This window comes from Cervus canadensis, chromosome 11, assembly GCF_019320065.1.
Source record: "Cervus canadensis isolate Bull #8, Minnesota chromosome 11, ASM1932006v1, whole genome shotgun sequence".
Lineage (NCBI taxonomy): Eukaryota > Metazoa > Chordata > Mammalia > Artiodactyla > Cervidae > Cervus > Cervus canadensis.
Genome location: NC_057396.1, coordinates 30,581,815 through 30,608,488, shown reverse-complemented (window position 1 = coordinate 30,608,488; position 26,674 = coordinate 30,581,815). Strand labels below are relative to the sequence as shown.

Sequence of the window (26,674 nt, the reverse complement as noted above, 5' to 3'; positions counted from 1 at the left end):
CTCTGTGCAACCCCATGGACTGCAGCATGCCAGGCCTCCCTGTCCATGGCCAACTCCCGGAGTCTACTCAAACTCATGTCCATCGAGTCGGTGATGCCATCCAGCCATCTCATCCTCTGTCATCCCCTTCTCCTGCCTTCAGTCTTTCTCAGCATGAGGGTCTTTTCCAATGAGTCAGTTCTTCGCATCAGGTGGCCAAAGTATTGGAGTTTCAGCTTCAGCATCAGTCCTTCCAATGAATATTCAGGACTGATCTCCTTTAGGATGGACTGGCTGGATCTTCTTGCAGTCCAAGGGACTCTCAAGAATCTTCTCCAACACCACAGTTCAGAAGCATCAATTCTTCAGTGCTCAGCTTTCTTTATAGTTTTAACTCTCACATCCATACATGACTACTGGAAAAACCATAGCTTTGACTAGATGGACCTTTGTTGGCAAACTAATGTCTCTGAATTTTAATGTGCTGTCTAGGTTGGTCATAGCTTTTCTTCCAAAGAGCAAGCATCTTTTATTAGTTTTTTTTTTATTTTTTTTTAAGCATCTTTTAATTTCATGGCTGCAGTCACCGTCTGCAGTGATTTTGGAGCCCCGCAAAATAAAGTCTGTCACTGTTTCCATTGTTTCCCCATCTATTTGCCGTGAAGTGATGGGATCAGATGCCATGATCTTAGTTTTCTGAATGTTTGAGTTTTTTTTTTTTTTTTAATTTTTTTTTTTTTTTTTGTCATACATTGATATGAATCAGCCATAGATTTACACGTATTCCCCATCCCGATCCCCCCTCCCACCTCCCTCTCCACCCGATTCCTCTGGGTCTTCCCAGTGCACCAGGCCCGAGCACTTGTCTCATGCATCCCACCTGGGCTGGTGATCTGTTTCACCATAGATAGTATACATGCTGTTCTTTTGAAATATCCCACCCTCACATTCTCCCACAGAGTTCAAAAGTCTGTTCTGTATTTCTGTGTCTCTTTTTCTGTTTTGCATATAGGGTTATCGTTACCATCTTTCTAAATTCCATATATATGTGTTAGTATGCTGTAATGTTCTTTATCTTTCTGGCTTACTTCACTCTGTATAAGGGGCTCCAGTTTCATCCATCTCATTAGGACTGGTTCAAATGAATTCTTTTTGACGGCTGAGTAATATTCCATGGTGTATATGTACCACAGCTTCCTTATCCATTCATCTGCTGATGGGCATCTAGGTTGCTTCCATGTCCTGGCTATTATAAACAGTGCTGCGATGAACATTGGGGTGCACGTGTCTCTTTCAGATCTGGTTTCCTCAGTGTGTATGCCCAGAAGTGGGATTGCTGGGTCATATGGCAGTTCTATTTCCAGTTTTTTAAGAATCTCCACACTGTTCTCCATAGTGGCTGTACTAGTTTGCATTCCCACCAACAGTGTAAGAGGTTCCCTTTTCTCCACACCCTCTCCAGCATTTATTGCTTGTAGACTTTTGGATAGCAGCCATCCTGACTGGCGTGTAATGGTACCTCATTGTGGTTTTGATTTGCATTTCTCTGATAATGAGTGATGTTGAGCATCTTTTCATGTGTTTGTTAGCCATCTGTATGTCTTCTTTGGAGAAATGTCTGTTTAGTTCTTTGGCCCATTTTTTGATTGGGTCATTTATTTTTCTGGAATTGAGCTGCAGGAGTTGCTTGTATATTTTTGAGATTAATCCTTTGTCTGTTGCTTCATTTGCTATTATTTTCTCCCAATCTGAGGGCTGTCTTTTCACCTTACTTATAGTTTCCTTTGTAGTGCAAAAGCTTTTAAGTTTCATTAGGTCCCATTTGTTTAGTTTTGCTTTTATTTCCAATATTCTGGGAGGTGGTCATAGAGGATCTTGCTGTGATTTTATGTCAGAGAGTGTTTTGCCTATGTTTTCCTCTAGGAGTTTCATAGTTTCTCGTCTACATTTAGATCTTTAATCCATTTTTGAGTTTATTTTTGTGTACGGTGTTAGAAAGTGTTCTAGTTTCATTCTTTTACAAGTGGTTGACCAGTTTTCCCAGCACCACTTGTTAAAGAGGGTGTCTTTTTTCCATTGTATATCCTTGCCTCCTTTGCCAAAGATAAGGTGTCCAAAGGTTCGTGGATTTATCTCTGGGCTTTCTATTCTGTTCCATTGATCTATATTTCTGTCTTTGTGCCAGTACCATACTGTCTTGATGACTGTGGCTTTGTAGTAGAGTCTGAAGTCAGGCAGGTTGATTCCTCCAGTTCCATTCTTCTTTCTCAAGATTACTTTGGCTATTCGAGGTTTTTTGTATTTCCATACAAATTGTGAAATTCTTTGGTCTAGTTCTGTGAAAAATACCGTTGGTAGCTTGATAGGGATTGCACTGAATCTATAGGTTGCTTTGGGTAGATAGCCATTTTGACAATATTGATTCTTCCAATCCATGAACACGGTATGTTTCTCCATCTCTGTTTGTTCCTCTTTTGATTTCTTTCATCAGTGTTTTGTAGTTTCCTAGTATAGTCTTTTGTTTCTTTAGGTGATATACTCTAGTATTTTCTTTTTTTGTTTCAATGGTGAATGGTATTGTTTCCTTAATTTCTCTTTCTGTTTTTTCATTGTTAGTGTATAGGAATGCAAGGGATTTCTGTGTGTTATTTTTATATCCTGCAACTTTACTATATTCATTAATTAGCTCTAGTAATTTTCTTGTAGAGTCTTTAGGGTTTTCTATATAGAGGATCAAGTCATCTGCAAACAGCGAGAGTTTCACTTCTTCTTTTCCTATCTGGATTCCTTTTACTTCTTTTTCTTCTCTGATTGCTGTGGCCAAAACTTCCAACACTATGTTGAATAGTGGTGGTGAGAGTGGGCACCCTTGTCTTGTTCCTGATTTCAGGGGAAATGCTTTCAATTTTTCACCATTGAGGGTAATGCTTGCTATGGGTTTGTCATATATGGCTTTTACTATGTTGAGGTATGTTCCTTCTATTCCTGCTTTCTGGTGGTTTTTAATGCAATAATTGAGTGTTGAATTTTTGTCAACGGCTTTCCTGCATCCTATTGAGATAACATATGGTTTTATCTTTCAATTTGTTATGTGGTGTAATTAACATTGATTGATTTGCGGCATTTAAAGAATCCTTGCGATTCTGGGATACAGCCCAACTTGGTGTATGTTTTTTTTAAATATTGTTGTTGGATTCTGTTTGCTAGAATTTTTGTTAAGGATTTTTGCATCTATGTTCTCCAGTGATATTGGCTGTAGTTTTTCTTTTTTTGCTGGCATCTTTGTCTGGTTTTGGAATTTAGGGTGATGGTGGCCTCATAGAATGAGTTTGGAAGCTTACCTTCATCTGCAATTTTCTGGAAGAGTTTGAGTAAGATAGGTGTTAGCTCTTCTCTAAAATTTTGGTAGAATTCAGCTGTGAAGCCATCTGGTCCTGGGCTTTTGTTTGCTGGAAGATTTCTGATTACAGTTTCGATTTCCTTGCTTGTGATGGGTCTGTTAAGATCTTCTATTTCTTCCTGGTTCAGTTTTGGAAAGTTATACTTTTCTAAGAATTTGTCTATTTCATCCAAGTTGTCCATTTTATTGGCATAGAGCTGCTGGTAGTAGTCTCTTATGATCCTTTGTATTTCAGTGTTGTCTGTTGTGATCTCTCCATTTTCATTTCTAATTTTGTTAATTTGGTTCTTCTCTCTTTGTTTCTTAATGAGTCTTGCTAATGGTTTGTCAATTTTGTTTTTTTTTTTCAAAAAACCAGCTTTTAGCTTTGTTGATTTTTGCTATGGTCTCTTTAGTTTCTTTTGCATTTATTTCTGCCCTAATTTTTAAGATTTCTTTCCTTCTGCTAACCCTGGGGTTCTTCATTTCTTCCTTCTCTAATTGCTTTAGGTGTAGAGTTAGGTTATTTATTTGGTTTTTTTCTTGTTTCTTGATGTAAGCCTGTAATGCTATGAACCTTCCCCTTAGCACTGCTTTTACAGTGTCCCATAGGTTTTGGGTTGTTGTGTTTTCATTTTCATTCATTTCTATACATATTTTGATTTCTTTTTTGATTTCTTCTATGATTTGTTGGTTATTCAGAAGCGTGTTATTTAGCCTCCAGGTGTTTGAATTTTTAACAATTTTTTTCCTGTAATTGAGATCTAATCTTACTGCAATGTGGTCAGAAAAGAATGACTGGATGATTTCAATTTTTTTGAATTTTCCAAGACCAGATTTTAGGCCAGGGATGTGATCTATTCTGAAGAAAGGTTCAGTGTGCACTTGAGAAAAAGGTGAAGTTGATTGTTTTGGGGTGAAATGTCCTATAGATATCAATTAGGTCTAGCTGGTCCATTGTGTCATTTAAGGTTTGTGTTTCCTTGTTAATTTTCTGTTTAGTTGATCTATCCATAGTTGTGAGTGGGGTATTAAAGTCTCCCACTATTATTGTGTTACTATTAATTTCCTCTTTCATACTCGTTAGTGTTTGCCGTACATATTGCGTTTTAAGCCAACTTTTTCACTCTCTCACTTTCATCAAGAGGCTTGTTAGTTCTTCACTTTCTGCCATAAGGGTAATGTCATCTGCATATCTGAGGTTATTGATATTTCTCCTGGCAATCTTGATGCCAGCTTGTGCTTCATCCAGCCCAGCGTTTCTCATGATGTACTCTGCATATAAGTTAAATAAGCAGGGTAACAATATACAGCCTTGACGTACTCCTTTCCCAATTGGGGACCAGTCTGTTCCGTGTCCAGTTCTAACTGTTGCTTCCTGACCTGCGTACAGGTTACTCAAGAGGCAGGTCAGGTGGTCTGGTATTCCCGTCTCTTGAAGAATTTTCCACAGTTTGTTGTGATCCACACAGTCAAAGGCTTTGGCATAGTCAATAAAGCAGAAGTAGGTGTTTTTCTGGAACTCTCTTGCTTTTTCGATGATCCAACGGATGTTGGCAATTTGATCTCTGGTTCCTCTGCTTTTTCTAAATCCGGCTTGAACATCTGGAAGTTCATGGTGCACGTACTGTTGAAGCCTGGTTTGGAGAACTTTGAGCATTACTTTGCTAGTGTGTGAGATGAGTGCAATTGTGTGGTAGCTTGAGCATTCTGTGGCATTGCCTTTCTTTGGGATTGGAATGTACGTATATTACCATGTATAGAATGGAAAGCTTCTGTATAGCACAGGGAGCTCAGTTCGGTGCTCTGCGGTGACCTAGTGGGAAGGCTCCAGAGGGAGGGGATGTAGGTATATATAGAGCTGATTCACTTCATTATAACTAATGTTATAACAGTACTGTATAAACTATACAGTATACAGTACTGTAGAAACAGTACTATATAAACTAACAGTACTGTAAAGCAGTTATACTCCAATTAAAAAAAAATTTACTCTCAGCAATTTCTAAGTATTCAGTACATATATTGTTAAATAAAATCATGGGGCTGTACATTAGATCCTCGAACTTACTTATCTTGTGACTGTAAGTTTAGACCCTTTCGCCATACTCTCCCATTTCCCCAGTGCCCTGTGCTGTTTTATTTTTTGGGCCACACTATGCGGCATGCAGGATCTTGGTTCCCTGACCAGGGATCAAACCCACGCCCCCTGCAGCAGAAGTGCAGAGTCTTGACTGCTGGACCTGGACCACCAGGGAAGTCCTGTGCTGTTGTTTTCTAATGCTTACACTTCCCTTTGAGACATTGTGGCCTCTCAAACCAAGCATATCCAGGTTCCAAACCCAGGAGTTGAAACAGGTCGGTGGGCTGAAAGAAAGCAAGCTGCAGGCAAGTAACCACTTGAGAGATACTGCAAATATTCACCAGAAATCTTGTTGATCTAGTGTTTCTTATGTGTCTGTCTGGGACCTGCTCTGCCGTTTACTGGGTTTGTGACCTTAGGCAAATTATTCTGAAACTGAGTATCTTTACCTATGAAATGGGAATTATAGTCATCAACCATTAGGCTTGTTATGAGGATTAAATGAGCCAGTGTATGTAGAGTGTTTAGCTCTCTGCCTGACTTATAGAGTATGTGTTAGAAGAGCTAGTATTATTAACTATTAGTTAGATAATATTAACATTTCCTAAGGCTGCCATAACAAAGTACCAAAAACTTAGGGGACGTCCCTAGTGATCCAGTGGTTACCACTTCACCTTCTAATGTAAGGTGTGTGGTGATTTGATCCCTGGTCGGGAGCTAAGATCCCGCATGCCTCATGGCCAAAAAACAAAAACATAAAACAGAAGCAATACTGTAACAAATTAAATAAAGACTTTAAAAATGGTCCACATCAAAAATCTGTAACTCTCCCTTTGGCACACCGCTGAAGATCCTGGTGTCACCATTGGCCACTGCCCCGCCCAGTGTTACCGGTATTGTAAGAGCAAGCCGTACCCAAAGTCTCACTTCCGCCAAGGTGTCCCTAATGCTGAGATGTGCATCTTGGACGTGGTGCGGAAGAAGGCAAAACTGGATGAGTTCCCCCTCTGTGGCCACATGGGGTCAAATGAGTATGAGCAGCTCTTTTCCGAAGCCCTGGAGGCTTCCCGTATTTGTGCCAACAAGTACAAAAAGTGGTGAGAAGCTGTGGCAAAGGTGGCTTTCACATCCAAGGGCAGCTCCACCCTTCCACATCATCCTCAACAAGGTGTTGTCCTATAGTGGAGCTGACAGGCTCCAGACAGGTATGTGTGGTGCCTCTGGAAAGCCCCAGGGCACAGTGGTCAGGGTCCACGTTGGCCAAGTCACGATGTCCATCTGCACCAAGCTGCAGAACAAGAAGCATGTGATTGAGGCCCTCCACAGGGCCGAGTTCAAGTTCCCTGGACGCCAGAAGATCCCCAGAAGTGGGGATCTTCAAAGTTTAATGTGGATAAATTTGAAAACATGGTGGCAGAAGAGTGATTCTTCCCCTATGGCTGGGGGTTAAAAACATACCCAGTCGTGGTTCTCTGGACAAATGGCAGGCCCTGTATTCATGAGAGCCTTGAGCTGTCCCCTCCTTACTCATGCATTCCTAGCAATAAATCCTACTTCCCTGCCCCCCAAAACCCCTGCAAAGTACAAAAACTTAAACAACAGAAATGTATTGTCACAGTTCTGGAGGCTAGCAGTCAGAAATCAAGGTTTGGCAGTGCCATGCTCTCGATTACTCAGGGAGGGAGTGGTCCGGCTCTTCCCTTCTGGCTTTTGATGGCTGCCTGCATCCTTGGGCTTAAAGATGCATCAGTCCAGTCATATGACTGTCTTCTCCCTGTATGTCTTCACATCTTTTTCCCTCTGTGCACATTTGTTTCTGTGTCCAAATTCCTTTTTTTTAAAAAAATAAGGACAACAGTCATACTGGGGTTAGGACCCACCATAGTGACCTCATTTTAACTAATTACCTCTGTAATGACTATTTCCAAACGAGGTCACATTCTGAGATGGGGATTAGGACTTCTTATTTTTTTAGTTGGGGTGAAGGGGACACAATTCACCCCATGACAATCACATTCCCAGTCATCACAGAAGAGGAATCCCCTCCCCAGCTTTTGCACAAGAGTAGAAAGTAAACCAGCTGAAATCTGAATACCTGTTCTTATGGGGGACCAACAAAAAGGCCTTTCTTTGCAGTCTCTTTCTCAGAAGCAGGCCCACCGCAGGCCACCAGCTGTGGCCAGTGTTCCCTTGTATCCTTTTACCAGCCCTTGGTCCCTCTGGATTTTCCAACAACGCCTAATTCTATTATTTCCAGTGATTTCCCCGTGGGCAGCAGTTTATTTCTGTCATCAAGTCTCTGATGAAATCTTTAGCCATGAAATATTTAGTCCAATCCCAACAAATCGTGTATAGTGTTAACATGTCACAAGCTGCCCGTGGCCTGCATTATGTGGTAATTTGGAAGCGAGAGGAGTGATAATACAGGGCCGGGCTTCTTTTGTGAGCTCGCATTAATGCTGGAGCTGGTGATGTCAATTGACAGCCCATCGATTTGGACTAATAGTGCTTGGAGGGGGCAGAATTGGGGCGAGGTAGGGGATAAAGGATATTGACGGTCAGTCGCCAGGATTCCGGCAGCTTTTAATCTATTATTGCCCTCTTTTAATGCAACTTCCGTGTCAACTGCATTTACTTCCACCAGCTCTGCCCGCTGTGCTGAACTGTGAAGCCGGTGGGATGCCACCCCCAGAGTGGCCCAAAGTTCCCCAGTATTGATTCTTTGATACTCTGGGGTGTGAATTATAATTATTTCATTAAGCTCTTTAATGGGTATCAACTATGAACCTTCGCCAGCCCAGGCTGGGGTGGCCAGGGCGAGGCCCGCATCATTAGTCTGTGTTCATCTCGTTGCCACCAATTGTCCTGCCCTCAACCCTATTTTTTTCCTCCTATTATCGCGTCTATGGTTTTAGTGGGAAGCAGGTCGATCTACTCTCAGAGAGGAGCTGGGAAGGGGAGTTGCTGATTTGGGGAGGCTGGAGGGGAGGCCACGGTTGAGCAGATTGCATTGTCGGCTATTCACACGGCGGAGCTAATCACTCGTCAGACCTGCTCTGCCCGGCTCTAGTCTGCCTGTGCAAGGAGGTGGTGCACGCTATCTCGGGACAAAGCAGCCACTTGCTTGTGGCTTTGAGTCCTGTTGTAGCTCAGGAAAATTCCATACCCTCTTGGAAGTCGTTCATCAACCTCCCCTTCTGCCCTCAGGCAACTTCACCTCTAGTAGAGGTATCAAGTGAATAAGTAGCAACAAGACACTAATAAACCTTGAAAACAGGCCAAGTACAAGGAGTTATGACACTCCACAGGAGGGGCCTTGACCCAGGCTTGGGGGTCAGGGAAGGCCTCCTGGAGGGGTAAAAGCCTAAAGTGAACCCGAAGAACAAGTCAGAGGTAGCCACAGGAAAGAGGAAGGGCACGCTAGTCAGTGGAGCAGTGTGTCGAAGAGGCCCGGGGATGAGAGGGAGCAGGTCCGAGAAGGGTGAGGACCTCATGTGGTTGAGTAAGGCCATACTTGAATGAGGTGGGGACAGGGCCCTCTCTCACCCTGGTTCTTGTCTTCTACCTGCCTGTCATTGCTGATGAAGCTCATCAGGAGCTTGAGGAAGCTCAAATAGTCCCAGATGGTGTTTCTCATCATTTTATCAGGTGCTTTCTTATTTCTACCATATTTATTTCTACCATAGTTTAGGCCAAGAGTGATTTTTATTTCAGGCCCTTATTTGGTTTATGTGGTGGTTTTAAAACATGTCTGCAGTTTTTTTGGGGGGGCACTTCTTTTATCAAGGTATGGAGTCTTAATTCCTCTCCTCATGAATGCAGCCTGGCTATCCTGACTTCTAATGGATAGAAGGTGGAGCAGGTAACTCTGAGTAACTTCTAAATCTAGATTATTAAATTTCTGCTGCTTCCACCTGGCTCTCTGGACATTCACTGTAGACTCTTCAGCTGCCCTGTAGGAAGTCTGATCCTGACTCCACCATGTGGAAAGACCACTATGAGAGAAGCTTGAGGAGCTCCAGGTGTTGCATGGCCCTAGTCTGGGCACCAGACATGTGAGTGAAGCAGCCTTGGAAATGACTCTAGCCCCAGCCATCAGCCACTATATCTTCATTCAGAGAGCCTCTGAGTGAGAAATGGTCAGCTGAGCCTAGTCAACTATGTGCAAAATCAATGATTGCTGTTGTTTTAAGCTACTGTTTTAGGGTGATCTGTTATGTGGTGATAGATAATTGGAACAGTTAAACTTGGTTACGTTTGTGTTTAAGTCTGATTACTATAGCTCCATAGCAAGTCTTCAAATCAGGCAGTCTGAGAAGAACTTTGTTCTTTTTCAAGTGTGTTTTGACTCTTCTAGACCTTTTTATTTTCCAAGTATATTTAAAAAATCAACTCATTTCTTTAAAAAAAAAATCTCCTTCTTATATTATAATTGATATTTTAATGTTGTTGTTGTTTAGCTGCTCAATGGTCTTCAACTCTTTGCAACCCCATGGACTGTAGCCTGCCAGGCTCCTCTGTCCATGGGAATTTCCAGGAAGACTGTTGGAGTGGTTTGCCATTTCCTTCTCCAGGGGATCTTGGTATTTTAATGACTAAAGTTTAAATTGGGTAAAGTTGATATCTAAACAATATTACTAAATACCAATCCATGAACATGGCGTGTCTTATCATTTATTTAGGTCTTCTTTAATTTCTGTCAGCAATGTTTTGTAGTTTAGAATGAAGAAATCTTTTACCTTTTATTAAATTGATTTCTGTTTACATTTTTTAATGCTATTGTAAATAGAATAGTTTCAAATTTTAATTTTCCACTTAATTACTTCTACTTTACAAGAATACAGTGGAACTCAAATGTTGACCACATACTGTGTGATCTTGCTAAATTCACTTATTAATTCCAGTACTGGTTTTGCCGAGTTTCTTCAGCTTTTTTTTCCATAAGCAATCATGTTATCTGCAAGGAAAGATAATTTACTTCTTCCTTTTCCAGTATGACAAGTTTACTTCTTTTTCTTTCCTTATTGCTTTGGCGGAGACCACCAATAAAATGTTGAATAGAATGGTGAGAGTGGACATCCTTTGCCTTGTTTCTGATCTTAGGAGGAAAGCACTTAATATTTCACCATTAAGTATGATACTAACCTTGAGGTTTTTTTTTTTTTTTTAAGTTTTATTTTCAACTGGAGGGTAATTACTTTCCAGTGCTGTGGTGGTTTCTGCCATATATCAACATGATTCAGCCATAGGTATACATATATCCCCTTTCTCTTGAGTCTCCCTCCCCATCCCAGCCCTCTGGGTTGTCATGGAGCACCAGATTTGGGTTCCCTGTATCATACAGAAAATTCCCACTGGCTATCTATTTTACATATGGTAATGTTTGTTTCAATGTACTCTCTCAAATCATTCCACCCTCTCCTTCACCCACCCATGTCCAAAAGCCTATCCTTTATGTCTGCATCGCCTTTGCTGCCCTGCAAATAAGATCATCAGTACCATCTTTCTAGATTTCATATATATGGTGTTAATGTACAATATTAATCCTTCTCCTTCCAACTTACTTCACTCTGTATAATAGGCTCTAGGTTCATTCACTTCATTAGAATTGACTCAAATGTGTTCCTTTTCATAGCTAGTCAATATTCCATTGTGTATATGTTCTACTACTTTTTTATTCATTCATCTGTCAATGGACATCTAACTTTGGGTTTTTCATAGCTATTCTTTAATGAATTGAGCTTTGGTATCATGCTTGTATTAAGGATAAATTCGAGCATGGCAAGCTTTCCTATGTAAAACTGCCAGCAGAGATCAAGATGGAGGAAGAAGACCAATGCAAGAAACACAGGTGCTCTCAATTTAAAGGAAATGACTGAAACAAAAGCAGGAAGTGTTGCAAGATGTGGTTTTCAGAGGTAGCTTGGGGGGAATGGGCACAGGTTGGGCCAAGAGAGAAGAAAGTCATCAAGATGGGACTTGTGGGCTTAGAATGACTTCCTTCTTCCTCTCTACCTGGTGATCTATTCATTTTTCAAAAGCTGAAATATTCCCTCTCCAGATTCTTCTGGGCAAAGTGGGTGACTCCCCCACTCAGTGCTCCCTAGTCATTCCACGCCGTCAGTAGAGTACTTTGCATATATTTTGGAGCTGTCTGTGTATCTGGCTCTCTCTTTCCTCAGCAGTGAGATCCTCTGAGGTACAGACTATGGCTTCATTTTCACATTCCTCCCCCACTATTTCTAGACCCTCCTTCCCTGGGAATCAGGGAGCAGAGTCAGAGCTCTGGGGTCTGCATAGCATGTTCTCCCCGCTGTGCAGACCTCAATAAGTTTTCCTTCTGAAAATGTTTTTCTTTTCTTTTTTTAAAATTTATTTATTTATTTGGCTCTGCTGGGTCTTAGTTGCGACATGTGGTATCTAGTTCCCTGACCAGGTATTGAACCTGGGCTTCCTGGATTGGGAGCGTGGAGTCTCAGCCACTGGACCACCAGGGAAGTCCCTGAAAATGCTTTCTTGAAAATATAATTTCCCTCTAAGAAGTTGTACCAAAGTTGTTTCTGACTTCTGGGAGATTCTGTTTTCTCACTTAATACCTATGTTAGAGGTAGTTGCTACATGCTCTTTTTTGGGGGGTAGGCACCTAATGTATATGTGTTGAATCAAGGGACATAGTTTCTAGGTGTGGCTTAGCAATGAACAAAAGGAAAATCTTGCATGATCTCAGACACAGGCTGTGAATTTGAGTGCAAACTTGATTACTTAAATCCTATCAGTCCTTGGAAAGCATATACAACAATGCAATGGAGTTATTAACCCAATTAGAGCTTGAGCTTCTTTTTTGTAACAAATATTCTGTAATATCCTCTTTATTACTCTGGAATGAAATTCATAGAAAAAAAAAAGAAATTCATAGGAAACCAAAATATTCCATTTAATACTCTAATTATAAATCTGAAAAAGTGAAAGAAAAACTGTTTGCAGTAAATTGATGTGTGTTTTAATAGACAGATGCTCAAGTTCGGTTAAACTGGAAGGCATAACTGTGGGGTGCTCACCCCTTCTGCAGAATCCTTGTGAAAGCAGAATTCAGCCCACTGTTTTGATGCCTCAGACATCACTGCATGGCTGTCAAGACAGGCTCTTCTGAAACGCTGACCAAATCTTTGTATTGTCCTAACTGAAAGAAAGACATTTCACTTCTCCTTTTACATGGTATTTACATTCAGGAAAAATTCAGTTTATTTTTAAATTAAAAAAGACTTTGTGTTTTTTTTGTACAACATCATAGAAAGCTTTTTCACCTATGTGAATATCCAGGAGACATTCAGAAATCACTGGAAATGTGGAAGGAAATTTCTTTGATGTGCAGAACTGACCACCTTGGTATTGCAAGGAATCAAACCCGCCCCCCCACCCCACCCTCACTGAAAGCCACAGTGCCTCCAATCACAGCAGCAACAAAAACTTCCCACCAATTTCCCCAGTCCTCTTTAGGGGGCAGTACCATCCCTAAGCCCTGGTTCTGGAGTTAGCCCTGGGTTCAAAAACCCTGGCCCTGCCTCTTGTCTACATGGCCAGTTTATTTTCAGTGTAAAAAGCAGATGATATACCCAGTCACAAGGGGTGTAAAGGTTTAAATGACAGGGTAGCCAATGACACTCTGTACAATGTCAAGTAACCAGTGCTCAGAAATAGCTAATATATATTGAACATTCATTATGTGTCATGAATAGTAACAACCCTCTGAGTTCAGTGCCATTATTGACTCTAATTTAATTCCATTGAGTAAGTGAGGCCCAAGTTGCTTGCCTAAGGTCACATAGGAAGTGACACGGTAGAAGGATGACCACAGGTGGCTCCCAAGCTGCTTTGGTTCCTCTTCGTGCTGTCCTGAGTCTACCATGAACAGAGCCAGGCAAGACTCTCTCCCTGCAGTTGGCAAAGATTGATCCTTCCTGAAAGCTCACTGCTCTTACAAGGATCTCCACGAGCTCATGCTCTAGAGGTCTCAAGTAACCTGAGGAGGAGAAGGCAGCTAGGCCAGGTGATGGGGGAAGTTGCAAAGGACACACCCACCCACCCTCTGCATTTCCCTCCGAACCTCCCTCCCCGCTGCCCATGTGGTGGGATGGAGACTTCTCCTCCGGGGAGTCCTAACTGTAATCATGCCACAGCCTCAAGTGGGAGAGGTGGTGTCCTGAACTGCACAGGTCACTTGCTTTGAGGACAGGCTGGTTTGGACTCAATACAAAGAATTTCCCAACATTGACAGCCATCTAACAGCTAATCAATGCCGAGAAAGCCCCAGGTGTGTTTGTGGTGTTATGCTGAATCCAAGGGGGCACAGAAATGAGCCAGAGATTCTGTTTTAAGGAGCCCACAGTGAAGAAATCAGTGTAAGGCTCTGTTAGGCTGGAAAAGGAAAGCTTGGGGTGGCTAGGCTACCTACTCTTCTTTTTTCATTTTTAAAGACATATTTTTTAAAAAAATTTTATTCTATATTGGACTACAGTTGATATACAATGTTGTGTGAATTTCAGGTGTAAAGCAAAGTGATTCAGTTATACGTATTTCTTTTTCAGATTCTTTTCCCATTTAGGTTATTATACAATATTGAGCAGAGTTTCCTGTGCTACACAGTAGGTCCTTATTGGTTATGTGTTTTAAATGTAGCAGTATGTATGTGTCAGTCCCAAACTCAATCCCCATTTATACCTGCCTCCTTTCTCTTTTGATAACCATGAGTTTGTAAGTCTGAGATTCTGTTTCTGCTTTGTAAATAAGTTCATTTTATCATTTTGTTTTATTAGATTCCACATATAAGTAATATTATATGATATTGGTCTTTCTCTGTCTGACTGACTTCACTTCGTAAAATAATCTCCAGGGCCATTCATGTTACTGCAAATGGCATTATTTCTATTCTCTTTCATGGCTGAGTAATATCCCATTGTATATATGTACCACATCTTTATCCATTCATCTGTTGGTGAACGTTTAGGTTGCTTCCATGTCTTTGCTAATTTGAGTAGTGCTGCTATGCATATTGGGGTGCCTATATCCCTTTGAACCATGCTGTGATTTATGTCAAAAAGTGTTCTACCTATGTTTTCTTCTAAGGGTTTTATAGTATATGGTCTTACATTTATGTTTTTAAATCATTTTGAGTTTATTTTTGTGTATGGTGTTGAGACTCTATGTTGTAATTTCATTCTTTTACATGTAGCTGTCCAGTTCTCCCAGTACCATTTATTGAAGAGACTGTCTTTTCTCCATTGATATTCTTGCCTCCTTTATCATAGATTAATTGGCGATAGGTGCATGGGTTTATTTCCGGGCTTTCTGTTCTGTTCCATTTATCTGTATTTCTGTTTTTGTGCCTGTACCATACTGTTTTATACTGTAGCTTTCTAGTACGGTCTGACGTCAGGAAGCCTGATTCCTCCAGCTCCGTCTTTCTTTCTCAAGATTGCTTTGGCTATTCAGGGTCTTTTGTGTTTAATATAAAAAGTTAAAAATTTTCTTGTTCTAGTTCTGTTGGAAAAGGTCATTGCTAATTGGATAGGGATTGCCCTGAATCTGTGGGCTACATACCCTTGATAGCTGAAGAGTGTGAATATATTCCAGGATTATCTGGAGGTCAGAACTGGCATCTGTAGCTGAACTGAAGTTGCTGTTGTTGTTCAGTTGCTCAGCCATGTCCAACTCTTCGCGACCCCATGGACTGCAGCACACCAGGCCTCTCCGTCCTTAACCATCTCCGGAGTTTGCTCAAACTCACATCCGTTGAGTCGGTGATGCCATCCAACTGTCTCATCCTCTGTCGTCCCCTTCTCCTCCTGCCCTCATCTTTCCCAGCATCAGGGTCTTTTCCAGTGAGTCTACTCTTTGTATCAGGTGGCCAAAGTCTTGGAGCTTCAGCATGATTCCTTTCAATGAATATTCAGGATTGATTTCCTCCAGGATTTACTGGTTTGATCGCCTTGCTGTCTAAGGAACTCTCAAGAGTTTTCTCCAACACCACAATTCAAAAGCATCAGTTCTTCAGTGCTCAGTCTTCTTTATGGTACAACTCTCACATCCATACATGACTACTGGAAAAATCATAGCTTTGACTATATGGACCTTTGTTGACAAAATGATGTCTCTGCTTTTCAATACTCTGTCTAGATTGGTCATAACTTTTCTTCCAAGGAGGAAGCATCTTTTAATTTCATGGCTGAAGTCACTGTTTGCAGTGATTTTGTAGCCCAAGAATATAAAGTCTGTCACTGATTCCACTGTTTCCCCATCTATTTGCTATGAAATGATGGAACCAGATGCCATGATCTTAGTTTTTTGAATGTTGACTTTTAAGTCAGCTTTTTCACTCTCCTCTTTCACCTTCATCAAGAGGCTCTTTAGTTCCTCTTCGCTTTCTGCCGTAAGGATGGTGTCATCTGCATATCTGAGGTTATTGATATTTCTCCCAGCAATCTTGATGCTATCTTGTGCTTCTTCCAGCCTGGTACTTCACATGATATACTCTGCATATAAGTTAAATAAGCAAAATGACAGTATACAGCCTTGACATTCTCCTTTCCCAATTTTGAACCAGTGTGTTGTTCCATGTCCAGTTCTAACTGTTGCTTCTTGACCTGCATACAGGTTTCACAGGAGGGAGGTAAGGTGGTCTGGTATTCCCATCTCTAACATTTTTCCACAGTTTGTTGTGCTCTGCATAGTCAAAGGCCTTATCATAGTCAGTGAAGCAGAAGTAGATGTTTTTCTGGAATTCCCTTGCTTTTTCTATGATCCAGTGGATATTGGCAATTTGATCTCTGGTTCCTCTGCCTTTTCTAAATCCAGCTTGAACATCTGGAAGTTCTCCATTCACATACTCTTGAAGCCTAGCTTGGAGAATTTTGAGCATTACTTTGCTAGCATGTGAAATGAGTGCAATTTATGGGGTAGTTTGAACATTCTTTGGCATTGCCTTTCTTTGGAATTGGGATGAAAACTGACCTTTTCCAGTCCTGTGGCCACTGCTGAGTTTTCCAAAATTGCTTACATACTGAGTACAGCACTTTAGCAGCAGCATCTTCTAGGATTTGAAATAGCTCAGCTGGAATTCCATCACCTCCACTAGCTTTGTTTGTAGTAATGCTTCCTAAGGCCCACTTAACTTCACACTCCGAGATGTATGGCTCTAGGTGAGTGATCACACCATTGTGGTTGTCTGGATCATTAAGATCTTTTTTGTATAGTTCTGTGTATTCTTGCCATCTCTTCTAAATGTCTTCTGCTTCTGTTAGGTCCATACTGTTTGTTTCCTTTATTGTGCCCATCTTTGCATGAAATATTTCCTTGGTATCCCTAATTTTATTGAAGAGACCTCTAGTCTTTCCCATTCTATTGTTTTCCTCTATTTCTTTGCATTATTCACTTAGGAAGGCCTTCTTATCTCTCTTTGCTATTCTTTGGAACTCTGCATTCAGATGGGTATAGCTTTCCTTTTCTCCTTTGCCTTTCACTTCTCTTCTTTTCGTAACTATTTGTAAGGCCTCCTCAGACAACCATTTTGCCTTTTTGCATTTCTTTTTCTTGGAGATTATTTTGATCACCGCCTCCATCCATAGTTCTTCAGGCACTCTGTCTATCAGATCTAGTCCCTTGAATCTATTTGTCACTTGTACTGTATAATTATAAGGGATTTAATTTAGGTTGTACCTGAATAGCCTAGTGATTTTCCCTACTTTCTTCGATTTAAGTCTGAATTTTGCAATAAGGAGTTCATGATTTGAGCCACAGTCAGCTCCTGGCCTTGTTTTTGCTGACTGTATAGAACTTCTCCAACTTTGGCTGCAAAGAATATAATCAATCTAATTTCACTATTTACCATCTGGTAATGTCTATGTGTAGAGTTGTTTCTTGTGTTCTTGGAAGAGGGTGTTTGCTATGACCAGTACATTCCCTTGGCAAAATTCTGTTAGCCTTTGCCCTGCTTCATTTTGTACTCCAAGGCCAAACTTGCCTATTACTCCAGGTATCTCTTACCATTTTTGCATTCCAGTCCCTTGTGATGAAAAGAACATCTTTTTTGGGTGTTAGTTCTAGAAGATCTTGTAGGACTTCATAGAACCGTTCAACTTTAGCTTCTTTGGCATTAGTGTTTGGGCCATAGACTTGGATTACTGTGATATTGAATTGTTTGCCTTGGAAGTGAACCGAGATCATTCTGTCGTTTTTGAGATTGCACCCAAGTACTGCATTTCAGACTTTTTTGTTGACTATGAGGGCTACTCCATTTCTTCTAAGGGATTCTTGCCCACAGTAGTAGATATAATGGTCATCTGAATTAAATTTGCCCATTTCGGTCCATTTTAGTTCATTGATTCCTAAAATGTTGATGTTCACTCTTCCTGAGTTGAAATAACAGAAAGCAATTTGGGGGCTATTATATCAGTTATGAGAGCTTCCCATGTGGTGCAGTAGTAAAGAATCTGCTTGCCAATGCAGGAGACATAAGAGACACAGGTTCAATCCGTGGGTTCGGAAGAGCCCCTGGAGGAAGAAATGGCTACCCACTCCAACATTCTTGCCTGGAGAATCCCATGGACAGAGGAGCCTGGCAGGCTGCAGTCCATGGGGTTGCAAAGAGTCAGACATGACTGAGTGACTGAGTATGCATATGTGCATGTCAGTTATGAAGTTATTTTCACTAGTGCCAAACTCGTCCTTTTAGACTCTGCCTTTTGAGGAAGGGTCTGGGACTCTGAAAATCATATTTCTCCTTTGCCATTAGGATCCTGTTAAGTTCTGTTAGGGGACATGGAAGGGAGCCTGGGGAGCAGAAGGAAGGATAGGGACGTGCAGTCTGGTTCACCGTTACTGATAGCATCGTCCAGCAGTGGCCCTCCACCGTGACAGTAGCAATTGGTTCTAGCATCTAGCTTTTTCCAGCCCTCCCAGAGCAAACATCGTGGCCCTTCTGAGGCTGTCAGCACTGGGTGACACGGCCCCCGCAGACGTCTCAGTCTCAGGTCACAGGGCTCTCCTCCAAGCTCACGCAGTCCCAGCGACAGCCAGGCAGTGCCCTTCCTCAGAGGCCTCAATCCTGGGCTTACTGGGGAATCACCTAAGCCTCTAGGCTTCAGTAGCCCCTCCTTTTCCCTTTGTGTCCAAGCCTCGCATGAGGTGACTGAAGTTATCATCTGTGCTACCTCAGAGTCCCCTTTTAGCTTTGTCAGTTATCTGATTCCTATTTATCCAGTTTCTTACAGGAAATTCCTTCCATTGAAATCCTTAGTGTGGATTCTGGTTTTTCCACTGGACCCTGACTTAGCTGCTATCAAGAAAGTTTCATTTAATACTTATATATATTATTTACTATATGGAAGACATTGTTTTGAACTCTTTGATAAATAGTTCATTTAAACCATAACAACATTCCTTGGTAGGTACTATTGTTAGTCCCCCTTTCCTCAGGTGAGAAACCAAGATACAGACAGGTTAGGTAATTTGACCAAGATGGTGTGTGCGAGCGTGCGTGTGTGTTAAGTTGCTTCAGTTGTGTCCAACTCTTTGTGACCCCAGGGACTGTAGCCCACCAGGCTCCTCTGTCCATGGGATTCTCCAGGCAAGAATACTGGAGTGGGTTGCCATGCCCTCCTCCAGGGGATCTTCCTGACTCAGGGATTAAACCTGCATCTCATTGTGTCTTTTGCATTGCAGGTGAGTTCCTCACCACTAACGTCACATGGGAAGCCTCAACCAAAGTCACGCAGATAGTAAATTCAGACTTAAGATTTGGAGCAAAGATTTCTGGTTTGAGTTCCTACTTTCACCCATTTTCTCTCTGTTGCTGTGACTAGCAGCAGTGCCCAGACTAGAGTCTAGGACAACTGACTACATTCTAGCATTCTCCTGCTACCATGCTGAAGGGAGGGCAGATTGCCACTCTGGGCTGGATTCACATTTGGCGAGCCTTCCAACACATGGATGCTAATTTATATTACATTTTTATAAACTTCCTGTCACCTACCTCAAGAAGCACTATGTTATATTCATTTACCACCTATAGTTAAAAGTTCTCCAGAGCCTGGCCTGGTGTCTGGCGCTGTGCAGAGTGGATTCTCCAAGATGCATTTAAAGAGAGGCTGAGTATATAAATACTGTCAGTATTCATAGTAACAGCAACAACTAATATTTATATTAATCATTAAAAAGATTTTAAGGTTAAAGTATTTTTAATTAGGATAAAATATATATAACAAAAGTTACCATCTTGACCATTTTGAAGTGTACAGTGCAGCAGTGTTAAGTATATTCCCGCTGTTGTGCACCCAGTCTGCAGAAATTTTCCACTTTACAAAACTGAAACTCTGCATCCATGGAGGAATAACTCCCTGTTTCCCACTCCCTCCAGCCCCTGGGGAAATAGATATACTAGTCTACTTTTTGTTTCTAAGAGTGACTCTTCTAGAAACCTCATATAATATATATGACCTTTGCATAACTAACTAATTTTACATTCTTATAATACTAATTATACTACAATTACTAATACTAATTGTATTAATTACTAATCCTAATACTATACTACAATTACTAATACTAATACTAATACTAGACTACAATACTAATCTTATAAGCAGGTACGACAGAGCCTTTCAGAGGCCTGGACCATTTCCATTTCTTTTTTTTTTTTTTGGCTCTGCAGATATTAAGAAATGAAAAACCAAGATTATAACAATTGTGGTATATTTAAATTTTTATAACATAGAATAAATGAATGCTTTTAAAAATGCAATGCCCTGTGCTTGGCCCAGACAAAATTTATTTTTAAAAATCTAGAATGTGCCACGGAAGGTGGCACAGAAATTACACATCATCTTCAAAGTGGAGGATTAACATTTTCCTCTTGACAGCATTTCTCCGCAGTTGAATGTATGTTCATTTTGAGATAATGTCAGGATCTAAATGCGGAGCACATCATTCATGTGAGCTTCAGGCAAAATGACCTTTCCTTTCTCTTTTCCAACCCTTCCTGTTGGGAAAGTCAATGGGGTAGATGTCATCCCCATTTTTACAGACTGGAAGAGTGTCAGGAAACATGGTTCATACTTGATGATATGACAGCAAATTCAGTGGTGGGGTCAAGACCTGAACTCAGACCTGAGCTCAGAGCCTAAACACTCCAAGTGCCAAGCCTAACTGACCAGAGCTGTCCACATTTGGGTTCACGACAACACAGTAGAATGTTAATAAGTTTGCTGTAAAGGGTGCTGCTGGCTTCTGCCGAACATGCTGGTTGAAATGGGCTGTCTTGGAGGTATTGAGACCTCAGGCTTTGGGAGCAGTCAAGAAGAGGTTTGCAGAACAGAGGAAAAGCAACAGCAGGATGGTATACACACACACACACACACACACAGAGGAATATTACTCAGCCATAAAAAGGAATGAAATTGGACCATTTGCAGAGATGTGGATGGACCTAGAATCTGTCATACAGAATGAAGTAAGTCAGAAAAACAAAATATTGTATATTAATGCATATATGTGAAATCTAGAAAAACGGTACAGATGACCTTATTTGCAAAGCAGAAACAGAGACGCACACATAGAGAACAAATATATGGATACCAAGGGAGAAAGAAAGGGTGGGAGGAATTGGGAGATTGGGTTTGACACTTATACATTATTGATACTGTGTATAAAATTTTTTAAAAATAGAAAATTTTCATAAATTAAAAAAAAGAAGTAGGGGGTGTGAGTGAGGAGGAAGGAGTTACGTGAGATTATTTCCACCTTCCCTTCAGACCCCACAGCACACGGCTGAGCCCAAACCATTAGCGTCTCTGCTCTCTGGGGGCGGCTGTCTGGGCTGCACCATCATTCCCGCATCCTTTCATTTGCAGCAAACTGCCACTGGTTGTCGGGCAGCCGCAGCTTAATTTGAGTGATTGGGCTCTGGTTTCCTAAGGAAAACAGTCCGGGCCCCCTCAGCCATCCATCAGTATTCTCTTCAGTCCCCCGACAGCTGCTCACTGCGGCTGGCTCAACCCGCGCTGACCTCATCTTCTCACATGGAGCAGAGGAGGGTTTGGAGAAATTAGTTATATTAGTGACTCCCCGAAACACTCCGTTTACTTGTGATATGACAAATATTTCAGCCATTAGGATCTCTCTGTCTCTTATCATCTTAAATGCACTCACTTACATTCCAAATCACTACTTAATTTAAAAGCCTATTTGTCGAGATTGTCGCAGGCCCAGGGAGAAGGAGAGACAGACACTCAGCTCTGGCTGGAATAGAATCAGACTTGGAACCTTGATTGAATCTTTCTCCCCAAGACTTATGCTCAGTCAGGTACGATCTAAACACGCAAGAAGCAAGAAACTTAAAGGGAAACCCACACTGGAGAGATTGATAAGCTCTGCTTTGAAGTGGCCGTGTGGCCTGGTGACCTTGAGCAAATGACTCTATTGCTGGAAGTCCTTGTGTGTGCGCCCCGACCCGCAGATATAGTGCCTCGTTCAGTGAACATTTATTGAACGCCTCGGATATGCTGAGGATACAAAGATGAATGATGAGCAAGTCCTTGTGCTCAGAGCTGTTCTCAGTTTATTATTAGCAGTAAACATTTATTGAGCACTTTCTGTTTGCCAGCTAAGCTAAGCACTGTTAGAGTCAGCCCTTTCTTGCCAGAGATTCTGCATTCCGGGTGTGGAGGGCCAGGCTCTTTTACATAAGGGCCTTGCTGGGCTGAGCTTGGTCATCAGTCATGTCCGACTCTTTGTGACCCTCTGGACTGTAGCCCACAAGTCTCCTCTGTCCATGGGGCTTTCCAGGCAAGAGCACCGGAGTAGGTTACCATTTCCTTCTCCAGGGGATCTTCCCAACTCAGGAACTGAACACGAGTCTCCTGTGTCCCCTGCACTGCAGGCAGATTGTTTATCCAGGGAACCTTGGAGGAAGCTCATAAGAGAGTTGAGCATCTGTGAATTTTGGCACCTACGGGGGTCTTGGAACCAGTCTCCCACAGATACCGTGGGATGGCTGTATGTGCTTTTTTATTTTAGTCTGCCCCAGAATCTTAGGTGATACACTTTATTCCCATTTTATAAATGAGAAGACTAGTCTCTTTAATATCCATAATATTAAACACTATGCAATACTGTCTCCCCTCAAAAAACTTCTAGTGGAATTTGTAAATGGAAAGTTTTTTCACACAAAAGGTAGCATTTTTTAAAATATATATGTATATATGTTCCACACCTTCCTTTTTTCACTTGGTATATCCTGAATCTCTCTCTACATCAGCATATACCGATCTATCTCATTACTCTTTACAGCATCTCTGTAGTCATTGCATGCATGTACCATACTTACTCAACTAGACATTAATGGACATTTGAATCATTTCTGATCATTTGCAACGATATATAATACTGCAAGGGCCTCCCGGGTGGCTCAGCGGTAAAAGAATTCTCCTGCAGTGCAGGAGATGAGGGTTCAATCCCTGGGTCAGGAAGATCCCCTGGAGAAGGAAATGGCAACTCACTCCAGTATTCTTGCCTGGGAAATCCCATGGATAGAGGATCCTCGCAGGCTACAGTCCACAGGATCACAAGAGTTGGACATGATTTAGTGACTAAACAACACCACCAAATAATACTGCAAAGATTAACTTTGTGTAAGTCATTTGGAATGTTTGTTAATGTATCTTTAGGGTAGATTCCTAGTAGTGAGATTTCTGGGCCAAAGGGTTAATGCACGTATTTTTCTACATATTTACAAATCTCCTTCAAATAATATAGTGATGTCTTTTTGAGCCCCCAATAACAACAGAGTACCTATTTCCCTACAACTTCATCAATAGAATATACTCTCGAACTTTGAGGGTTTTGCCACTCTGATAGATGTAAAGCCATGTCTCATTATAGTGAATCTGACTGTGTATCGATGACGGTGTTGATTTTTCTGCCTGTTCAGATCTTTCCATGAACTTTTAAGTATTGGGTTAGCCAAAACGTTCGGGTTTTTCCATAACATTTTAGCCTGAAGGAGCTTTATGGCCAACCCAGTATATTGTCGTACAATAATAATGTCAGAACAGCCAGTGAAGTAAGGGACTGGTATCATTACTTTATAAAGATGAGAAAACGGCAGGTTAGAGAGGTTAAGTAATTTACCCAAGGTTACACAGCTAATGTGTAACTGAAGTCACGCCCCTATCTGTCTGGCCAGGTAGATTCTCTATGGATGTATTTTCAGGAGTGAAATTTGGAGCTCCAGGATTTTGGTTTTAATAAAGGGTCAGTATGTTGATGTCACATCCCTGACACAGGGCTGCTTTAGCAGGTTCTGCCATGACTGGGCCTGGCAGAGGGTAGGGGGCCTGAGCTTATGAAGAGAAGGATGGTCCCTGATGTGCCATCGAGCAGCACCCAGCCCACTGGGGTCTTTGAGTCTCACTGGTAGAGGACAATGGCGAGAGACCTGCAACCTATTTAATTCTGTTAGAGAATCAGTGAGGTGCTTGATGAAGCCATTAACTGGGGTTCGTGTCTCCATTCTACTTATAAGACTCCAGGAGGGCAAATGCTGATGGAAATTTATTGATTTCTTTTTCTGCCTTTACCGAATGGGTCAAAACCATGGTATAACACTGCTGGTTCCAATTAAAATCACCTGTTAGCTTACAAAGGTAGGCCCTTTCCACCCTCCCCGTTGTCCCCCATTTAAAAAGGGTTTAAAAGATTTTCATTTAATTGATTTGCTGTAAAATGCCCTTTACAATTACCCAGATAAACTAGGCATCACCTGTGGAGTAAGAGCCAATTTGAGCTGTTTATCAAGACTTCGCCTCTGGCCCCTTCTCACCCTGGGATCTTGAGTCTCTGTATTGATAGCTTGCATCTGTCAACATTGGATATTTTTAGTGGGCTGCAGAAAGCTTTTAGGGAGATGCGGATGGTGGGGCTGCATCTTTGAGCAGGTGAAGAAAGCATGATGGGTTTTTTTTGTTTGTTTGTTTGAAGTGAGAATGCCCTATTGTGCTGCAGACAAGTTCAGAAAATCAGCCCTGGCCCCGTATGCCTAAAAATAGTCAGAGTGGGCCCCATTTAAAAGCCAGGCAGTGGAGCTAACGGAAATGGGAAGGCAGGCAGTGGATAAAACCAAGTAACAGAATTTGCCCAGATTCTCTTGGTTTGGGTTTCATATGAATGTATTTAATGTTAGGAGGGAGCAGCTGAGGAGCTTTTGTGAGAGTTGTCTGTGAAGTGGCCTGTGTGTTCTTTGAGCTGATAGGGGCAGGTGGAAGTTTCAGGGGGTGGGAAGCGAAGAAAGCAGGACCCAGGGTGTTTTTTCTAGATCTTTCTGAATACACAATATTCTTAAATACACAATATTCTTAAATACACAATATTCTTAAATCCACTTAATCATGGAAACTATATCAGTTCTGAATTATGAAAATAAATTGATGCTAGAAAGCAAAAGATAGGCAAATATGGCAGAGGAAAGATACTCCCAGGTGTAGACCAATAATGAAACTGATCATGGCGAAGTTATAGATATATTATGAAAAAAATGTTTTGTGACATTTTTGAAAGAAGACATGTCTTTGAAAGAAGATGGTGGGTCACTGAGAACGAGTTAGGGGCTTCCCTGGTGGCTAAAGAATCTGCCTGTCAATGCAGGAGACATAATTCAATCCCTGATCTAGGAAGATCTCCTGGAGAAGGATATGGCAACTCACTCTAGTATTCTTGCCTGGAAATCCACACAGACAGAGGAGCCTGGTGGGCTACAGTCCGTGGGGTCACAAAAAGTCAGCGATTAACAAAAACAACCTTCTCACCAACAAAGCCTCCGAGTTAGACACAACTTAGGGACTGAACAAGAATGAGGTATAATTTCTACTCTGTTATCTAACAGGGACATACTCTAGACACAGGAAGTCTTGATGCAATAGAGTGGTTGAAGAGAATAAATAACAGAATATTTACGAAAGTCCTTGGCACGTGGTAGATGCATGATAAATACTAGTTGCTCTACTTTAGACTCTCAATCCATCACTGTCAAAGTATTTCGAAAACTTGTCCACTTTTGCCATCTCTGCTTCCTCCTCGCCTTCATTCCTGACTCTGGTGTGAACCCTGCTGTCTACTAACACTGCTCCCTGGTTATTTCCAGTGACCACCTAGTCACTAAATGCTATGAATAGTCTCCGTTCTTATTTTGCTTGAACTCTGAGAATTTTGACATTGTTAGTGTCTCTCTTCTCTCCAAAACTTTTTCTTCCCTTGGATTCTCTGACATCACACTTTCCTGGGTCTCTTCTATTCTATCTTCCCACTTTTCAAACTCTTTGGCATGCCACCATTTCTACACTGATCCTTAACCAACAGTGTTACCCAAAGTACTTTGTTAGATTCCATTTCCCACTCTTCTTCACAGTGACTCCAAAACAATTCCTATTCAGCTTTCATCAAGGTGGACAACTGAATGTGTGCATGCTAAAGCACTTCAGTCATGTCCAACTCTTTGCAACCCTATGGACTACAGCCTGCCAGGTTCCTCTGTCCATGGGGTTCTCCAGGCAAGAATGTTGGAGTGGGTTACCATGACCTTCTCCAGAGGATCTTCCCAACCCAGGAATCGAACCTACATGTCTTATGTCTCCTGCATTGGCAGGCGGGTTCTTTACTACTAGTGCCGCCTGGGAAGCCTAGATAACTGGATACCCACACAAAATAATGAATTTAGACCCCTATTTCATGCCATGTACAAAAATTAACTCAAAACTGATCAGAGTCCTAAATATAGTTGCTAAAACTGTAAAACTCTTAGAAGAAAACATAGTGTAAATCTTTGTGAATTTGGATTTGGTCAGTGGTTTCTCAGCTGTAACACCAAAAACAAAAGCAGCAAGAGAAATATAGACAACAGGACACCATCAAAATTAAAAGCTATTGCATGTTAAAAGATATTATCAAGAAAATGAAAGACAACCAACAACCAAAAGAATGGAAAGAGATTTTACAAATCATACGTATGATGAGGGATTTGTATCAAGAATTTGTAAAGAACTCTTAACAACTCAGTGATAAAAAGAAAAATAGCCCAATTTAAATATGTGGAAAAGATATAAATAGACATGTCTTCAGAGAATATATACAGATGCCCAAGAAGCACATGGAAAGATGCTCGACACCATTACCCATCAGAAAAATGCACT

The 26,674-nt window shown here is 41.4% G+C and overlaps 1 pseudogene; it reads left to right on the top strand.

Annotated features, from left to right (window-relative positions):
- Nucleotides 1–6,275: 6,275 nt before the first annotated feature.
- Nucleotides 6,276–6,943, top strand: LOC122449235 (annotated as a pseudogene).
- The last annotated feature ends 19,731 nt before the right edge of the window (nt 6,944–26,674 follow it).